The sequence below is a fragment of the Onychomys torridus genome, chromosome 10, assembly GCF_903995425.1.
Source record: "Onychomys torridus chromosome 10, mOncTor1.1, whole genome shotgun sequence".
Lineage (NCBI taxonomy): Eukaryota > Metazoa > Chordata > Mammalia > Rodentia > Cricetidae > Onychomys > Onychomys torridus.
Window position 1 is genome coordinate 14,430,369 of NC_050452.1, and position 13,930 is coordinate 14,444,298.

The window sequence follows — 13,930 nt, forward strand, 5'->3', positions numbered from 1 at the left end:
CATGTTTGTCTTTCTGAATCTGGGTTACCTTACTCAGGATGATATTTTCTAGTTCCATCAATTTGTCTGCAAATTTCATTATGTTTTCATTGTGAATTGTACCACTTTTTTTTTTTTTTTTATCCATTCTTTGGTTGAGGGGAGTCTAGGTTGCTTCAAGGTTCTTCCAGGTTCTGGCTGTTATGAATAATGCTGCTATGAACATAGTTGAGCAAGTGTCCTTGTGGTATGATTGAGCAGCCCTTGGGTATATGCCCAAGAGTGGTATCATTGGGTCTTGAGGTAGATTGATTACCAGTTTTCTGAGACGTCACCATCCTGATTCCCAAAGTGGCTGTACAAGTTTGTACTCCCACCAACAGTGAAGGAGTGTTCCCCTTGTTCTACATCCTCTTCAACATAAGCTGTCATCAATATTTTTTATCAAAGCCATTCTGACAGGTGTAAGATGGTATCTCAGAGTTGTTTTTGATTTGCATTTCCTTGATGACTAAGGATGTTGAGCAATTTCTTAAATGTCTTTTGGCCATTTCAGATTCTTCTGTTGAGAATTCTCTGTCTAGTTGTGTAGCCCATTATTTATTTGGATTGTTTGATATTTTGTTGTCTAGTTTCTTGAATTCTTTATATATTTTGGAGAGCAGCCCTCTGTCAGATATGGGGTTGGTAAAGATCTTTTTTCATTCTGTAGGCTGTTGTTTTGTCTTAATTATTGTGTCCTTTGCCTTACAGAAGCTTTTTAGTTTCAGAATGTCCCAATTATTAATTGTTTCTCTCAGTGCCTGTGCTACTGGTGTTGTATTTAGGAAGTGGTCTCTTATGCCAATGAAGTCTAGGCTACTTCCTACTTTCTCTTCTGTCAAGTTCAGTGTAGCTGAATTTATGTTGATGTCTTTGATTCACATGGACTTGAGTTTTGTGCTTGGTGATAGATATGGATCTATTTGCAATCTTCTACATGTTGACATCCAGTTATGCCAGCACCATTTGTTGAAGATACTTTCTTTTTTCCATGGTACAGTTTTGGCTTCTTTGTCAAAAATCAGGTGTTCATAGATATGTGGATTAATATCAGTGTCTTGAATTTTGTTGGTCCACATGTTGGTTTTTATGCCAGTACTAAGCTGTTTTTATTATTATAGCTCTATAATAGTGCTTGAGGTCAGGGATCATAATGCCTCCAGAGGTTGCTTTATTATACAAGATTCTTTTAACTATCCTGGGATTTTGTTTTTCCATATGAATTAAGTTTTGTTCTTTCCAAGTCTGTGAAGAATTGTGTTGGGATTTTGATGGGGATTGCATTGAGTCTGTATATTGCTTTTGGTAAGATTGCCATTTTTACTATGTTAATCCTACCTATCCATGATCATGGGAGATCTTTTCATTCTGATATCTTCCTCGATTTCTTTCTTCTAAGACTTAAAGTTCTTGTCATACAATCCTTTCACTTGTTTGGTTAGAGTTAATCTAAAGTATTTTATATTATTTGTGGCTATTGTAAAGGGTGATGTTTCTAAGATTTCTTTCTTGGCCTGTTTATCATTTGTATATAGGAGAGCTACTTTTTTTTAAATTTTTTTTTTTATTTTTTATTTTTTTAGTTAATCTTGTATCCTGCCACATTACTAAAGGTGTTTATCAGTTTAGGAGTTCTCTGATAGAATTTTTGGGGTTACTTATGTATACTATCATATTGTCTGCAAATAGTGAAAGTTTGACTTCTTCCTTTCCAATTTGTATCCCCTTGATCTCCTTTTGTTGTCTTATTGCTCTAGCTAGAACTTTGATTATTATATTGAATACATTTGGAGAGAGTGGACAGCCTAGTTTTATTCCTGATTTTAGTGGCATTGCTTTGAGTTTCTCTCCATTTAATTTGATGTTGGCTATTGGCTTGCTGTAAATTGCCTTTATTATATTTAGGTATATTCTGTGTATTCCTGATCTAAGACCTTTATCATGAAGAGTTGCTGGATTTTGTCAAAGGCTTTTTCAGTATCTAATGAAATGGTCATGTGGTTCTTTTCTTTCAGTTTGTTTATATGATCACTTACATGGACAGATTTTCACATGTTGAACCATCCCTGCATCTCTGGGTGATGTCTACTTGACCATGGTGGATGAGTTTTTTGATGTTTTCTTGGATTTGGTTTGCCAATATTTTATTCAGTATTTTTTCCATCAATGTTCATGAGGAAGATTTGTCTATAATTCTCTTTCTTTGTTGTATCTTTGTGTGCTTTGGGTATCAGGGTAACTGTAGCCTCATAAGAATAGTTTTCCCCAGATTTTCTTAAATTATCCTGACTACATTTTGCCTCTGGGCGGCTTTTACCTTTCTCCATTTGTGTATATCTTTTCTTTCCTTCTGATTCCATGTTTGGCTGTGTGACCAGGTGGCTGGCCCCTGGTGTTCTCCTCTCTTCCTCCTCTGGCTCCTAGATCCTCCTCCCAGATTTCTCCACCTATTTATTCTCTCTGCCTGCCAGCCTTGCTGATCCCTTCTCCTGCATTGCTGTCGGCTGTTCAGCTCTTTATTAGACGAATCAGGTATTTCAGACAGGCAAAGTAACACAGCTTCAGAGAATTAAACAAATGCAGCATAAAAGAATGTAACACATCTTTGCATCATTAAACAAATATTTCACAGCATAAACAAATGTAACACATATTTTTTTTTTTCTGAGACAGGGTTTCTCGGTGTAGTTTTGGTGGCTGTCCTGGATCTCACTCTGTAGTCCAGGTTGGCCTCAAAGTTACAGAGATCCGCCTTCCTCTGTCTTTCAAATGGTATGATGAAAGGTGTGTATCACCACCACCTGGCAGTGTAACACATCTTAAAATAATATTCCACAACAGTTCTTCTGATTCAGGAAATTTCCACCCCTTCTTCTTTAATTGTTGCTGAGCCTTGGAGATGTATCCTTGAAACTTGGCTTTATTCTACTTTTTTTTTTTTCGAGACTTTTTTTCAGTTTTAAGTTTTTTTTTTTCCTTTTTAAAAATTTATTATATTTGTGTTTTAATTTTACAAATCAGCCATGGGTTCCCCTGTCCTCTCCCCTCTCACCCCTGCCCCTGCCTTCCTCCCAGCCCCTCCCCTCCATTCCCATCTCCTCCAGGGCCAAGACTCCCCTGGGGACTCATTTAAACCTGGTGGATTCAGTACAGGCATGTCCAATCCCCTCCTTCCAGGCTAAGCAAAGTGTCCCTGTGTAAGCCCAAGGTTCCAAACAGCCAGCTCATGCACTAAGGACAGGTCTGGGTCCCACTGCCTGGTTGCCTCCCAAACAGTTCAAGCTATTCAATTGTCTCACTTATCCAGAGGGCCTGCTCCAGCTAGGGGCTCCACAGCCTTGGGTTTATAATTCATGTGCTTCCATTTGTTTGGTTATTTGTCCCTGTGCTTTTCCAATCTTGGTCTCAACAATTCACACTCTTACAGTCCCTCCTCTTTCTCGACAATTGGCCACCTGGAGCTCCACTTGGGTCCTGGTCGAGGATCTCTGCATCTACTTCCATCAATTATTGGATGAGAGTTCCAGATCGACTGGTAGGGTGTTTGGCCATCTGATCACTAGACTAGGTCAGATCAGGCTTTCTCTCTACCATTGCCAGCAGTCTACAGAGGATGTATCATTGTGGATTTCTGGGGACCTTTCCAGCACTCTGCCTATTCCTGTTCTCATGTGGTCATCATTTATCATGGTCTGTTATTCCTTTTTCTCCCTTTCTGTTCTTGATCCAGCTGGGATCTCCTCTCCCCTAAGCTTTCTTTCCCTGGAACCTTGCCCTTCATTACTCCCTCTGTCATCCAGGTTGGTCATGTATATCTCATCCATTTCTCTGTCATTGGGTGATCGCTGTGTCTTTCCTAGGGTCCCATTTAAGACTATACTTTCAGGGATAATTTCTATAGTTCGAGACATTTTTATTGGTTGTGGTTTACTGTAATGGTCTATGTCTGTTGCAAAAATATTTCCTCAATGAGGGGTGAGTACTACACTTTTATGTAGATATAAGGATGAATATTTAGAATGTAGTTGGGGATTATGTTGCTTTAGTAAATTGGCAGTTGGAGGGTCTCCTGCAAGAGCCACGATTTTACTAGCCCTAGGTATTTGGCTGGGTTTCCTGTTGCAGACATGATTTTCTTCTTGTTGAGCAGGTCTTGAGTTCAATTACAGAGCTGTTGGTTACTACCAAGGTATTACCATAGTGGTTGCTGTTATGGTTCATAGGTATCATAGCTGGCTATGTCTGTAGACTGTTTCCCTTCTTTGGAAGTTTTTATGACACTTTTTGTTATCAATAAAGGTAGTTCTCAGGGAGGGGACTTTCAGGTCAGTTCCAGCTCATGGGCCTTTGGGCCCTGCATCAGAAGTACATGGTGTCTTCAGCTGTAAGGACTTACCTACCACATGTGGGGAGCAAACCAAGAGTAGTAACAGCAGCCTATAATGTTTTAGGGGTGTCTTGGATGATTCTGAGCAACAACTCAAAAGAGGGATTCTCATGCCTGGTGTTCTGCTTTTTGCTAGATGATCTTTGGCACCTGGAAGGAGCATTGTTTATCCCAGATGAGGAATTTTCGCTTAAAGTATTTAAATATGTTTATACACTGATTTATGTGTACTATAGGTCTTTTAGGTTGATAGTTAATAGAATGATTGTCTATTACTTTTTCAGACATCGTTGTTGTTTTTTTAAACCCTCTTCCCTCATTTTTCTGTACTATCTTCCTCCCTTTTCTTAGAGCCCCCATTTTCCAGTTCTCCCCTTGCATCACTTATACCCTGTTACTACTACCCATGAACCACAAAATTAGTCCCTTTTTAGTTTCCTGGCTTCTGTAGTTAGTCCAGGGTATGTACTCACAGTTAAAGGTTTGGAACTAGGAGTCTTAGATGAGAGAGAACAAGCAATGTTTGCCTTTCTTGGTCTGGGTTACCTCACTCCATATGATCTTTTCTAGTTGCATCTATTTACTTGAAAAGGTCGTGATTCCATTTTTCTTTGTGGCTGAATAGTCTTCTGTAGAGTATATCAAATACTTTTCACTATCCATCTATAAGTTGAAGGAAATTTAGCTCATCTAATTTTTCTAGCTGTTTTGTCTAGAGCAGCAATGAACATGGCTGAGCATCTGTGGAGTAGGATTTTAAGTCCTTTGGGGGATATGCCAACAAGTGGTATAAATGGGTTATATGGTAGACTAGTATTTTAGCTTTTTGAGAATTATCCACATGATTTCCACAGTGGTACAACAATTTTCAATCCCAGAAACAATGAGTGAGTGTTCTCTTTTCCTGACTCTCCACTAGCATTTGCTGTTGGTCATTTTGCTGATTGTTGCCATTCTGACTTAGGTAAGATAAAATTTCAAAGTTATTTTGATTTGCAATTCCCTAATTTCTAAGGATGGTAAATATTTTGTTGAGGCATGTCTTATCTTTTGAGGACTCTCTGTTCATGTCCCAGGCCCAATTTTTTAAGGGTCATTTATTCTTTTGACTATTTTTTTAGTTGATTGTTTCTTTAGCTGTGAGAATCTTTTTAGTTTTATGGAAGTCCCACTTGCCAATTCTTAGTTTTAATTCTAGGGCAAATGGAGTCCTAGTCAGAAAATAATTTCATGTACCCTCATCATATCCCACACTGTCTATTCCATGTTCTCTTCTAGCAGTTTCAGTGTTTCAGATTTCACATTTAGACCTTTGATCCATTCAGAGATAGTTTTTGTGCAAGACAATAGATATGGTTCCACTACCATTCTTCTATATATGGACATCCAGATTCTCAGCATTATTTCTTGAAGATGCTATCTTTTCTCTAGCATATGTTTTTGGCATCTTTGTCAAATACTGTGTCTGAAGTTACATGTACTCAAGTTTGGGTCTTTGATTTGGTTCTACTGGTCTATGTCTTAGTTGGTCTTTTTATTGCTGTGAAGAGACACCTTGACCACAGCAACCCTTATAAAGGAAAAAAAAAACATTTAATTGGGGTGGCTAACATTTACGTTTTCAGAGGTTTAGTTACTGTCATCATGATACAACATGGTGGTGTACAGGCAGACATGGTTCTCAAGAAGAAGCTGAGAGTTCTATACCTTTACCTGCAGGCAACAGGAAGTGGTCTGAGCTAGGTGTAGCTTGAGCATAGGAGTCTTCAAAGCCTGCCCCCACAGAGACACACTTTCTCCAACAAGGCCGTACTTTCTAATAGTACAACCCCCCTATGAACTTATGGGAGCCAATCATATTCAAACTACGATGGTCTACATGTTTGTTTTTGTGCCAGTATCATATTGTTTATATTACTATGGTTTTGTAATATATTGTGAGCTCTGGAATGGTAACAGCTCCCGCATCATTCTTTTTGTGTAGGATTATTTTGGCTATCCAGAGTCTTTTGTGGTTCCATATGCATTTTAGAATTTTTTTCTATTTCTGTGGAGAATGACATGGAGCTTTTGATTGAGATTGCATTGAATCTGTAAACTAGATTTTGGTAAAATTGTCATTTTTACCATATTAATTCTACCAGTCCATGAGCATGAGATGCTGTTCCATTTTCTAGTGTCTTTCTCTTTTTTTCTTCTTCAGTGTTTTCAATGTAAAGGTTTTTAACCTCCTTGGTTAGTTTTATTCCTAGATATTTTGTTTTATTTGAGAGGATATTATAAGAAGGAGTATGTCCATCATCTCTTTGTCTGTACATTTGTTACTAGTTTAAAGAAAAGCTATTGATCAGCAATCATGGAGCCTGCATGCTAGTTTAGTTCAGGGTGTTTGTGAGACTCCTAACAGTGGGAGTTGGGGTGTCTGAGTCTTTTGCCTGCTTTCAGGACCCCTTTACTTCTACTGGACTGCCTGGTGTCCATCCTTGATATGAGGGTTTGTGCCCAGTTTTATTGCATCTTGTTATGTTGTGTTTAGTTGATATCCCTGGGAGACCTGCTCTTTTATGAAAGGAAATGGAGAAGCAGTGGATCTTGGGGAGGGTGAAGAAGGGGGACCAGGAGGAGTGGAGAGAGGGGATCCTGCAGTCAAGATGCATTGTGTGAGAGAAGAATAAATAAAAAGAAAATAAGAAATAGAAAAGCTATTGATTCATGCACATTCATTCTTTATCCTGCCACATTGATGAATTTGTCATTTCTAGAAGTTTACTGGTAGAATTTTTTGGATCTCTGATATAGAATAGCTTGTCATCTATAAATATGGATAGTTTAACTTCTTTTCCTAATTGTATCCATTTGTTTTTTTTCTTGCCTTTTTCTCCAGATACTACTTCAAGCACAATATTTAAAAGGAGTATGGAAAGTAAATAGCCCTGTCTTATTCTTGATTTCAGTCAGATTGTTTCATTTTTCTCCATTTAGGATGACATTGGTTCTGAATTCCTCATATATAACTTTTATTATTTTGAGGTATGCTTACTCTAGTCCTACATTCTCTTTTTATCATAAAGGAGGCATATTGGACTTTATCAAATGCATTTTCTGCATCTTTTTGGATAACCATGAGAATTTTGTCTTTAAGTTTCTTTATATAATTTATTGACTTGCATATGTTTAATCCTCCCTACATTATAGGGATTGAAGCCAACTTGTTCATGGTGTATAATCTCTTTGTTGTATGTCTCCATTCTGTTTGCAAGTATTTTAGGGAACATTTTTGAATCTATGTTCACCAGGGATAGTGGTCTATACTTTTCTTTTTCTCCTTCTTCTCTTTTTCTTTAGGTTGTTGCTGTGTCTTTACCTGGTTTTGATATTAGAGTGATATTGGCTTCATAAAAGTAGTTTGAGAGGGCTCCTTCTCATTCTTTCATTTTTTGAATAATTCAAGAAGGATCGACAATTGATCTTCTATGGATGTCTATAGAAGTCTGATGTGAGCCCACCTGTCATTACTGTTAGTATGTCCCTACTAGAGCTGCACTCTCTATGCCCTCTTGTAGGCTCCAGGGTCTGTCCAAGTCGCCTTGTATCTGAGCCTGTCTACCACAGACTTTTTAAGAACTGCCAAGAGTCCCTTTCTTTATCGTGGATTAAAGGTGAAGTTCACATGGCTCTGAATTTACCCTCTCCTTTCGGTTATATGCCAAAATGGCAAGAAAAAAATATCTGAAGACAGTTATCATAACAGGGGCAACAACATCTTTTAAAATGTAGCCTGTTATACAGTCTTGAATTTCAAACTTCCCCATTCCTCCCTGAACAGCCATCGTTAGAGGCATCATGAGAGGCAAATCTTCCCAGAAGGCAGGAGGTTGTGCCTTAGCAGAGAACTGGTCAGGCTTGTTTCTGTGACCTTCCTTTGCTGTTCTTCTAACACTGGCATGCCATGGCATCTTGCCCAGCACATACCTCTTGGTGTCACTGCATTATCTCCATTCTCCAGTATCTTCCTTCAGAGATTGCTCTTCTCTGGAAGGGGCTGCTTTTGTTAGTGCCTCAATTTTATTTCATTGATATTCCACAAATAACCTGCAATATTATTAATTTATTACTATTTTGTCTTGCCAAATATAGTTTTAGAATTAATTATTAATCCACAAATAAAAAGTGTATTTATCATATACAACATGTAAATTTCATATATATACTTTGTGAAGTAGCCAAATATGTCAATCAGGTTTATGTTACTATAACAAAATATCTGGGATAACCAGCTTGAAAGGAACAAACATTTATTTTGGCTTAGAGTTTTGCAAGTATTTGTTTGTTAATCCTGTTGCTTTTAGACCTTTCCTAAAGCAGAACACCATGATAGGTACACAAGAAAGTTGCTCATTTTGTGGTGGTCAGAAAACAATCATGACTGAGGAAGAATTGGAGGTCCTAGAACCTCTTAAAGTGTGTAAGACCAATGACCAAGGACCTCCTACCAGACCCTTCCTCCTAAAGTTTCCACCTTAGAGATAAACTGATGAACAAAATGGTCCTTTGGGATCACTGACCCATATTGTAGAACTAAATCAAGCTGCTAAGCATAAGGTTTTCTTAAAATGCTTATATTTATGGTAACAATACTTAAAGTTTATGCTGCAGTTTTAAAGACTATAGCACTATAACTAACTGTAGTCACCAGGTGGTATAACAGAGTTCCCGAACTTATTTTTAGTAGCTAAAGCTACATTATCTGACAAACATGCCTCCATTCATTCCACTTCCATTCTCTCAGAGTTCAGCTTTTCAACAGACTATACCTGAGGAAGATTAATTTGCTTCTGTTGTCTATTTAACTATCAGAATATGCATACTTCAGGTTGAGACTTGCAACTGATCCACAGATCATGAAGCTATAGCAAGATTATTAGCCATACAGGAAAAACACTGATCATTAACAAAATGGGTAACTTAAAATGCTATTAGTTTATTTAAGAAATGTATCTGTTACTTAATGAAAATAAAATGAGAGCTTAAAGTTTACACACTGCATAGCTAAAATGCTACTGTTCTTTCTTACTTTGATAGAATTACTATGCTCTGGGAGCCAGAGAGGGCTATAGTGTTACATCTTTTGGATGGATATTGATTTCTGGAAACCACTGAATAGACTCAGCTACTTCTGGGTACACAATCTCAAAAAAAAAATCTACCATTGGCTCTGTGGCTTTTCTTGGGCCACTAATTCATTGACATTTTGGCTTTCAGTCTGAGTAAACATATTTACAGATGTTTACCTTGTGCCCACAGACAGAGGATGAATCTTTTATGCATGATATGCCTCAACATATTTAAGCCTTGAGATCATGGGCCATGGGATAATATTTGCTCAGATACATATGTGAACTATGGACACATAGCTAGAATAGTTGGCATCTGTTTGCACATTCCATGGACATGCTCAGGTGTGTAATGACCTGTTCTGTTACAACAGTTTGAAATAGAATGTTCTACTTAATTTAGAATAATCTCAAACAATAACAAGCACAAGTTTCTAATGAACTTGAAGTTTTCTCTGGATTCTCCAATTAGCTACTTAATGTCAGGCTCCCCTCTTCACAAAAATGAAAAAGATAGAATCAGGGCTATAGAGGAGTGATCATTGAAATACTCTTTCCTGGGGCTATGCTTTAATGTCACTTGGAATTCAGGTGCTTGCCCGAGACTTGGCACTTCTGACTTGGAAGAGAAAGACTGAAAGAAGAATGCTTGATTTACTCCATTCCAAAACCTGACAGGCAACCAGTAAAGAAACAGCTTTGTTAATTTTTAAACAGTATTTTGAGCAATCTTGTTAATATGCAATCCATGAATCCCAAGGACAGCGTGTAAACACTTCAGTTGTTTGTGATTATTATGTTTTACTCACAACTTCAATATCTCATGTAGTAACTGCTTTTTACAGAACTGATGCTGATCTGGGCAATTTATAAGTTTCCTCTCATTGAATCCTTATGGCAGCCTTGAGACACAGTTATTTCCATCTGCATTAGAGGAGCTGATCACCTTGCCTTTGTAAGCAGAAGCCCCAGAAAATCCTGGAACTAGCACATGCTGTGGTTCTAATTTCAAACATCGACCTTAGATCCATAGTCCACCCACAACTTACAGCACACAGTGACAATGATCAAGAGAAAACTTTGAAGTTAAAACAGATGTCCAGGCACATCAGCACTGAAGTTCATACACTTATAAGTCAGATCCTGCTGTCTCTTATTCAGCTCTCTTCATTGATCTGTCTCATGAGATTTTACATGGTAAAAGTATACTAAAGTGTACCTGTTAGTCTTTTGTTGCTATGATAAAGTGCCCAAGAGAGTCAGTTGATGGGAAGGAAGAATTTATCTTAATTTACAGTTTCCGAATCTGGGCTCCATAGTCACTTGGTCCAGTTGCCTCTGGGCCTGTGATGAGACAGAGCATTACTGTGGGCATTGCACAAGAAAGGGGTCTATTTATCTAATGGTGTCTATGGAGCAAATAGAGAGAGATAAAGTGACTGGGAACCCAATGTCCTCTTCATAGATATACTCTCAATGATATAATTAGATTAGATACCACTAGCCTCTACCTCCTAATAGTTTTATTACCTCATAATAGTGGCATAAGGCTTCTGATGGATGCTTGAAATCTAATGGGTATACTATAGTTGCATATCCATGGAATTTGCTCATAAACTAGAACGGTGGTTAATATTCCAGCTCTGGAGGAAAAATCTTAGCTTCAAAGGACAGATGGAGTTAGATCCACAGTAGCTCAGAACACAACACTGACCACTCATAGAATCCATTGTTCATCCTTTCTTTCCCAAAGGAAGAATATTAAATTTAAAGGTAAGATGGGTCTTTACTGGGCTTGGGAGATAGCTCAGTTGAAAAAGCACTTTTGGCACAAGTGTGAGAACTGGAGGTCAGATCTCCAGGTAAATGCTAGGCAGATATGTCAGCTGCCTGTAATTCTAGCAGCAGGGAAACAGATGGGGACTTCCTAGAGCAAGCTGTCTCCCTAGTTTGACTTGTATGCTCTGGGTTCAACTAAAGACCCTGCCTTAATAAACAAAGTGGAGAGTGATTGTGGAAGATCTGTGGGAAGCCAGCTCTCACCTTTTGAAGGATTCTTATGAGAGAGGGATAAGAAAATATTAGATAGAAAGAGAGACCTAGTTGATGAGAAGAAGCACAGAAACACAAGATAGCTTCAGGAGGTCTTGGACCACTACCCAAATACCTTTTCCATTTATTCAAAAGGGATTTTTATAACAATGCCAAGGGGCAGGGCAAAAGACCTCCTCCTTCCAAAGTCAAAGCACATTATACAGACTCTTCCAAATAATTGGTAACCACACCTGTGGTTAAACCATCCCCTTATGCAGCCCTGCTGGGTAAAGCAAGTTCAGATTCTCCAATTGTGAGTATGTACTCACTAGGAAACCTCTGTGGGTCTACACAACCCACCCTTCCTAATATTTTAAATGGCCCCTAAGACCCCTCAGATAAACTGTACTTGTCTTAGGTTGTCTTCTTCTTCTTCTTCTTCTTCTTCTTCTTCTTCTTCTTCTTCTTCTTCTTCACTAATCAGCCTTATCCATCATTGAAATACACTTTCCATCAGGTTTACTCTGCCTTAGATTGACAGCTAGCAAGAAGGACTTACCTATCTTTGACTACCAGCCTCTGGCAGGGAAAGGTACAGAGCTTAACTCTGTGCCGCTCTGAATCAGGTTCCCACTAAGAGCTTGCAAGTAAGTGGAACAACCATAGCAATCCCTATGGCTGCCACATCTCCCAGTAAAGGAGTAGAGGATGACCAAGATGGAATGTCCTTTTTGATTGAGTCTAAAATGTCTATTGCAGCCTCAGCTGCACCAAGCCTTTTTTAAAATCAAACTCTTGATACAACTGCATCAAATAAATCAGTAAACTCCTGATACAATCACCTCAAAAGTAAAGACTCCCTTAGCATCACCAAACTATAGTTCATCAGTATCAACAGGATAACATAATTCTAGCATGAATATTACTATACAAAATTACAATTCTTACAAACTTACATCCAAAAGCAAACTCAATAGGAATTACACTTTAAAAACTTTAGCAAACATCCAAAAGCAATTTCTTGACAGACCTGTACAAACATCGGGTACATTAACACAAGTTAACATTAATCCACTCAAGGGACAAGAAAATATTTTTATAGAAAATTAAATAGGAATATTAATTCCCCCCCTTTATAATATTTTAAGCGGCATCTTGAGCCTGGTTAGAAAAAACTCAAACTTCTCAATTTTTACCCAAAACCAGTTCCATCCATTCCAATATAACAGTTCCATAAACATTTCCATTTTGCACAGTTTGTGAATCACCACAGTTAATAAAACATATATGCATATACAAAACAGGTCATTAGTCATCACAGTTGATAGAGTATATAGGTGAAATCAAAATTATCCTATTTCTGAGGTTTGCAATAGTTCAAAAAGGCAGTCCTAATACAAGTCCCAAAGTTCAACTGACAGCCCAAGATCAGGGCCTGGCTTGTCAGCTGCACTGAAGTCTTCATATAACAGTCCAAATTGTAATAACACTTAGGCAAACAATTCCAAGTATGAGGAATCCCATTACCAAACTTAATGCAGTTCCCCTGAATGCAACAATTCAACTCAATCCAAACAAGAATCTCTGTAGCCTCATTCTCAGCCACAGAGGCAATTTCAGTTAGCTTTTCCCTAGGCAAAAACTGCTCCAAGGTAAAAGTTGCTAGCTGGCTGGGGCAGAGTCCTTTCAAAAGAAACCTTTTTATAGCCACCAAACAGAAACTGTGTGGCTTTTTTTTTTTTTTTTTTTTTTTTTTTTTTTTTTACAGTCCCAGTCTTTCTGTGCCTCCTATAACAGGCACATCTGCCAAAAACCCCTGCATCCTGAGACTAGAGGGCTTTCAATCACCTCATGCCACATAGACTCAGGGTTCCTGGCACTGCTACAAGCCATGGCTTCCAGCAAGCCTGGCTCTGGGAGGAATCCCAGCCACTATAAGCTATGGCTTTCTTGGGCCCCATTACCTGCTCCACCAGGGAATTTTGCACCCCTGTGCACTGCCTCATTTGCAGGGCCAAATCCCTCCTCAGGCTCCTCCACAGCTCTGGCTCACTGGAAGCTCAGGCTACTCCTGGCTTCCAGCGTGTCTCAGTCATTCTGCCTGGAGCTCTACTGCTGAACACTGCTGCTATGGGCTCAGACTCCACCCCAGTCACTGGGGTCTGAGGCCTCTGCTATACTCTGCAAGCTGCTGTCACTATTGGCCATTTGAATCTCCCTTGGCATCGCTACTCCCCTCCTCACCACAGCTTCTACTCAGCAGAAAGCTTGTAGAACCCTGGTGCTTGCACTGCCTTGCTCAGTGCCTATGATGCTAAGATATCCCATGAGTCTCAGTCACTGAGGCCTAGCTGGGGCAGCCCTGGCTCCTGCT